The sequence below is a fragment of the Camelus dromedarius genome, chromosome 32 (assembly GCF_036321535.1).
Source record: "Camelus dromedarius isolate mCamDro1 chromosome 32, mCamDro1.pat, whole genome shotgun sequence".
Taxonomy (NCBI): domain Eukaryota; kingdom Metazoa; phylum Chordata; class Mammalia; order Artiodactyla; family Camelidae; genus Camelus; species Camelus dromedarius.
The window spans coordinates 21542657-21549486 of NC_087467.1; the positions used below are offsets into that span (position 1 = coordinate 21542657).

The 6830-nt window shown below is 41.7% G+C and overlaps 1 pseudogene; it reads left to right on the forward strand.

Annotated features, from left to right (window-relative positions):
- Positions 1 to 237: 237 nt before the first annotated feature.
- LOC116148801 (small ubiquitin-related modifier 2-like) lies at positions 238 to 523 on the forward strand (annotated as a pseudogene).
- The last annotated feature ends 6307 nt before the right edge of the window (positions 524 to 6830 follow it).

The following is a 6830-nucleotide window of genomic DNA, read 5'->3' on the forward strand; positions in this document are numbered from 1 at the left end:
CTTAGCTAGTTCATAGTTAACCAACTGGAAATAAACCCCATAAGAAAGATCTTCCCCTGCCCTGGCCTAATAGGTTCGAACAACGTAAATTCACACTTTCAAGGGACTTATTTCCTATTTTAGAAAGTGCCTTTTGACTGCTGCTGCCCCCTCCTTCTGCCACTCCTAGGGCTGCTCCATGTTTGTTCGGCTCCAAGCTGGTGTCTTTCTTGTGAAGCAGACTCTCCAGGGGTCCCCATGGCCAGTGAAAACCCCAAGGAGGGAGCCATGACTGAGGATCATGATCATGTTACTCTGAAGGTGGAGGGGCAGGATGCTTCTGAAGTGCAGTTTGAGGCTCAGAGGCATAACCACTAAGTAAACTGATGAGCACCTATTGTGAATGACAGGGTTTCTCAACGAGGCAGCTCAGATTCTGACTCGACGGGCAGCCGTCAATGAAACAGACACACCTGCTCAGCTGGAAATGGAGGCTGGAGATATAACTGGTGTGTCCCAGCAGTAGACAGGCGGCGTCTACTAAAGGGAGAGTCTGCTGCTTTACTGCAGAACCAAGGAGTCCTTCTCAACTGGAAAACCACCAATTGGCTCCACCACATCCTGGCTACCCTAGCAGAGCTTTCTCCGTTCTTCCATTTCCCCTTCCCCACGCCTGTGTCGCACATTGGGGTTATGGTATGTGCACAAGCATATTGATTTTTTCAACTAAATGGCCAGTGGTATGTTTTGATCAGCATCAGAAGGAGATGGGGTGGTGAAAACACTGCTGCTGTGAAAATAGCCCCTTTCTCCATTACTGGCGTGTCATTCAGCTCTTTCCACACCATAAGCTCTTTTGCTTTCACTGTTAACAACAACAACAGATGAAAATTATTGCATACTTTGTTCGACTGGAGAATTTTAGTATTCCTCATTTTCATTGTTAAACCAAGAACAATTTTATAACTTTTTTGTATGTAGCTGTTACATGCAGGGCAATCTGTCTTTAAGGACGGACTAATTACTCTAAAAAATGTGAATCCCAGATAGTTTTCCCTTCACGTCCAGCATCTTATTGGTTAAATAAACTTCTTGGGATTTAAAAAAAAATTTTTTTTTAACTTCTGTTTCTCAATTTAAGTGCAATTACCAGGAAAGTGAAAAGTTGCTCACGATGGCTTCTGCAGATCTATGTTAAATAACCTTATTTTAAAGAAAGCTAAGGCAGAAATCCTCCCCGAGATGCTCTTCTTGGGAAAGAAGTCTACTCCTCGGGCTACTTCTGAACGTGCTTTCAGTCACAGCCTAGGTGGGTTTCAAGTTTCTTCTCTGTTGGGAGTAATTAGAAAAAGCATGAGGTGGAGTTCAGAAACAGAAAAGAAAGGTGATGCAAAAGAAAAAAGAGGGAGAGGAATTCTGCCAAGCAGCCTCGGGAGAGAGGGGGCTGATAAGGCCTCTTGTACCTCCGACAGCTCCTGTGTGGGGCGGAGGCGGCCTCGGAGGAGCTCTGGTGCCCAGAGGGCGAGGCCTGGCTGCCAAACCAAGTGGAACCAAAGTGGGCTTCACTTCTCTTTGATAAAAAATTTCCAACACACAAAATAAAAAAGAATTAAGTATTTGTCATAATGAACAAACACGATGAAACCTCACATGCCCCCATCACCCCAGATTCAAGCATCATCAGCTCACGGTCAAACTCACATCTCTATGAACCTACCAATCCCCCACCCTCACCCCAGATTACCCAGAAGCAAGTCACAGACGATATTTCACCCGTAAGCTTTTTTTTAAATTGAGAAATGTATGGCTATGTCTTCAAGGAGGAGGAAGCAGAATTAAAGAAGAAATATACAGCCTAAAATAGTCAAAATGATCCTAAAATTTTTGTGCCAATTATACATTTATAGCCCCAATAAAAATGAATAGTTTTTAATAATTAAATCACTTAACAATTTTTTGCTCCCTAATTTACCTGAAATTAAACAGATATGACATGTCTGGGACATCTTACTGTACACCAGAAATGGACACAACATAACTGATGGTATTTCAATAAAAAATTAATTACTTAAAAAAAAGGCCAGACATGAGGTACCAGCCCAACCTCTAGGGGAGGGAGGGAGGAACCAGAGGTTGCTCTCAATCATGTGGCCCCCAATCCAGTTACTCATACTCACATAAGGAGACGCCAGTGGGCATCCAGACACCGATGCTCGGGTGAACACCCCTCCCTGCCAATCCTCTGCGTGTTGTGACACCTTACTGTGCCAGGAGGGTGGTGCCTCCTGACAACACAGGGAGAGGACGTGTGGGACCCTACCAGGCCTTGCCCTCAGCATCTCTTCTCTTGGCTGGTTCTGATTTGTATTCTTTTTGCTATAATAAAACAGAAATAAAAATAAAACTGTACTGCAATTTCCTGAGTTCTGTGAGATGTTCTGGTGAACTAGTGAACTGAGTGGGGAGTGGGAACCACAAATGGCAGCCCGTTGGTCAGAAGTGTGGAGGCCCTGGGCAGCCCTGAACCTGCAGCTGGTGTCTGAAGTGATGGCAGCCGGGAGCACAGTGCCCTCACCTGCCAAGCTTGGCCTGACCCTGTAGCTGGACTCAGAAGTCACTGCACCATTACAAAAAGAGATTAATAAATCTGTTTACATTAAACTCAAGCGGTTTCTACATGGCCTCCTCAGAAAATCATAAAAAGACCCAACAGAAACTGGGAAAATATTTGCCACTCATATTATGGAAAAGGACTAAATTTTCTAACAAATAAGGAATATGTACATATTATCTAGAAAAAGAAGCTTAACCCAAAAATGAGATTAAAAAATCTTTTAAACTTATAAAAAGATATTTAACATCACTCATAATAAGAGAAATGCAAAATGATACTTTCTGAGACATGATTTTTTACCTCCCAGATTGGGAAAGATCAAAAGCTTGGATGACAAACAGCTCGTGCGAGAAGCTGGAGCTGAGTTCTCTCATTCTTTCTGGTGGATGTAGCCATCTGCAAAACCACCAGGAAGAGCAGTTTGTCAAGGACTACAAACACTCCATGCACATGGCCTTTGTCTCAGTGATGCTAATTCTGGAAATTGATCACGTGGCTGTACTTGACCGCATGTACAATGATTTATGCACAAGCCTGTTTATTTATTTATGACAGTGTTACTTCTTATAGCAAAATATCGGAAACAATATCTATACATTCATCAGTAGGAGGGAGGTCAAATGAATCATGCAACATCCGTAGGATAAAAATAATCTGTGTATCCAAACCCTAATGTGAAGTCGGAAGCCTGTGTGTGCTTCTTTAAAATACGATAAGTGAAAAAGAGGTCATAGTAAGCAGGCAGCTGGTGGAAGGAGGGGTGCATGAGTCTGCCCAGAATTCCTTAACAGAGTCCACAGGCTAGGGGCTGGAACAAGGGACATGTACGTCTCACAGTTCTGGAGGCTGCAAATCTGATCTCAGAGCGTTGGCAGGACTGCTTTCTTCTGAGCCTCTCTCCCTGGCTTGTAGCTCTCCCTTTATCTTCAGATGATCATCCGTCTTGTGTGTGTGTGTGTGTGTGTGTGTGTTAGAATCTCCTCTTCCTATAAGGACACCAGTCATTTTGAATTAGGGCCCACCCCTATAACCTCATTTTACCTTAGTCACCTCTTTAAAGACCCTGTCTCCAAATCCAGCCACATTCTGAGGTGCTGGGGGTTAGGGTTTCTACAAAGGGATTGGCGGGAGGGCAATTCAGCCCATAACAGGCTGAAAAGGAGGATAAAATAGCTATGGAATACACATAAGAAACCGACAACACTGTTTACCCCCAAAGAAGGGATATGAATGGCTAGAGGATGCGGAGGGGAGAGGTCTCATTACACATCCTTTAAAAAAAATGTATTGAAGTATAGATGATTCACAATGTGGTGTCAGTTTCAGGTGTACAGCACAGTGATTCAGTACAATCAAACTTATTTAGTAAAATATATCTATGTACATATATTTTTTCCTCAGATTCTTTCCCATTATATGTTACTACAAGATATTGAATATAGTTCCTTGTGCTTTCCAGTATATACTTGTTGTTTATCTCTTTTATATATAGTAGTGTGTATTTGCTACTCCCAAACTCCTACTTTACCCCTTTCCCCTTTGGTAACCAAAAGTTTGTTTTCTATGTCTGTGAGTCTCTTTCTGTTTCATAAATAAGTTCATTTATATCATTTTTTAGATTCCACATATAAATTATATCATATGGTATTTGTCTTTCTGTCTGACTTCACTTAGTATGATCTCTAGGTCCATCCATGTTGCTGCAAATGGCATTACTTCATTCTTTTTTATTGTTGAGTAATATTCCATTGCATATATACATGCCACATCTTCTTTGTGCAGTCATCTGTCGAGGGACCCTTAGGATGCTTCCATGTCTTGACTGTAAATAGTGCTGCTGTGGATGTTGGGGTGCATGTACCTTTTTGAATTAGCATTTTCATATTTTCCAGATATATGCCCAGGGGTGGGATTACTGGATCATATGGAAACTCTGCTTTTCATTTTTAAGGAACCTCCATACTGTTCTCCACAGTGGCTGCATCAATTTACACTCCCACCAACAGTGCAGGAGGGCTCCCTTTTCTCCACACCCTCTCCAGCATTTTATTATTTGCAGACTTTTTGATGATGGCCATTCTGGCTGGTGTGAGGTGATACCTCAATGTAGTTTTGATCTGCATTTTTCTGTCAATTAGTGATGTGGAGCATCTTTTCATGTGCCTCTTGGCCATGTGACATACCCTTCAGAACCTTCTGAATTTTGTATTACTTACATTGTGTATCAAAAGGATACATGAAATGTTAAATGTTTAAATCAAGAAGTTGAATTGGCAGGTGGGGCTTCAGCCCGCATCTGGCATTAAATGGGCAGACTGTTTCTCTGCTGATGAAAGGACTAGTCCTTACATTCCTCAAGGACAGCGGTTGCCTGCCTGTCACTTCTGTAATGGAAGTAAAGCTACTGGAAGCCAGTGTTGTCACAAGATGAATGCTTCCTATTTCAAAAACAAGCATCTGGACATTTATTTATTTTCAGAGTCCAGTTTTCTGTGACAACAGCATTTTCCCATCACTACTGTTACTGCTTGGGAGAATGTGTTTGTAGCTGACAACCATTTTACAAATAGTAAAATATGGTGTGTAATGATATATGCTCACTCAGGCTAAGAGATGTGTAATTGAACAACATTCTTGTAAGTGAACTACAGTTAAATAATGTCTTATATTGCCATAAGGTGGGGAATAAACTGTGCTTTAATAAATCTCAGGGATAAAAATAAATCTCCCAGTATCTCTTGGGAAGCTGAAAAGAGGTAGCGTGCGGACAACAGGACTGGTAAATACACCCCAAAGTGTTCTGAGGGATAATGACAGCAACTAGTAAGGGGTGCAGTTGTTCAGTGCTAGATGTCTGCAGAGTGCTACAACACAGAGCTCATTTACTTCTTGTAACTACTCTTTGAAGCATAAATTTTGACTCATATTTTACAGATGAAAAATATGAATCAGTGGAGCAGGAAAATGGCCAGCATCAATTCTGAGTTTTTTTTGCAATTCAAAGCCAGTTTATTTGGTATTTGTCTCTAGAAATATTGTCAATTTGCATAAATTGGTCCAATTTCAATTTGGCCAACGGGTCTGCCCAAGTACCAAGAAAATATGATTCAGGGAACAAAACATGGGGTTTAAAAATGCACAAGAGAAGGGAAACTCTCCAACAGCACGTGACCACATACGCAAAGCATTTTCACATAGCTTATCTCCTTCAATCCTTACCATGGGAGATACGCAGGGCGGTTCTTACCACAAACCCTCAAAGGAGCATAATATTAATAATACAATGTCTTTAATAATATGAAGCCTGTTTTACACCCTTCTTATGCTACTGAATGCTTCAATATATTTATCCACAGCTGAACCTAAAACCCTACAAAGTATAAAATCTAAGTACAGGATAGACCTCCGGTGACAGAATATTAACTGAACAAGACAAGGTTCTTGTTTTGCCAAGAATTAAATATTCAGCCATCAGCACTGTTGGGAGACAGTCACAGCCCCTCTCCAAGGTCCTGAGCACCTGACAGGGTCTCAGCCCACCACCCTCTCTGCACGACATAATTGACTCGCCTGCATATTGGGGTTATTCACTCCTTTGCTTTGGTTAGCAGGTTAAAGATCTGATTGTAATGTAACCGTGGGGATTCGCTTGAGTTGCCTATAATCTAGCCAGAGATAAGAAGCCTGTTCAGGAAGCACCACAAACTGAGCTAAAATCCCTCTGCCTCCAGGCCTAGCCTGGATGCAGGTTCTGACATAGTGGCTTCTATCTTCTGCTCTCTAAGAAATCCTGGGTAGCCTCCAAATTTCAGAAAGCCTGCAGAAGGGACCTTAGCACATCTATTTGGATCTTCTTATTTTTTCATACTAGAAAGTTGTGCTCAATACCCAGATATCGTGTCCCTTGTCAGAATACTAGAAAAATGGAGTTTTAAAAATATGATGTGTGTGTGTTCACTGTGCCTCATTTTGCCCATCAAAGACAAGTAAAGCGTCATTTGGAAATGACATTGATGAACTTACTTGCTGATGACAGTATTTGAAGAACTGCATAACATGTATTCATTCAAGGGCTCTCTATATATTGACAACCTGTCAACCACTACATGTGAGAATCACTACACGGTGAGGCAGTAAGACAGCAGGGAAGCTCTGTCTCCTGAGTTAGAGGGACTTAGGTTTGAATCCTGACTCTGCCACCTACTACCTGTGTGATCTTGAGGAAATTACATCACTT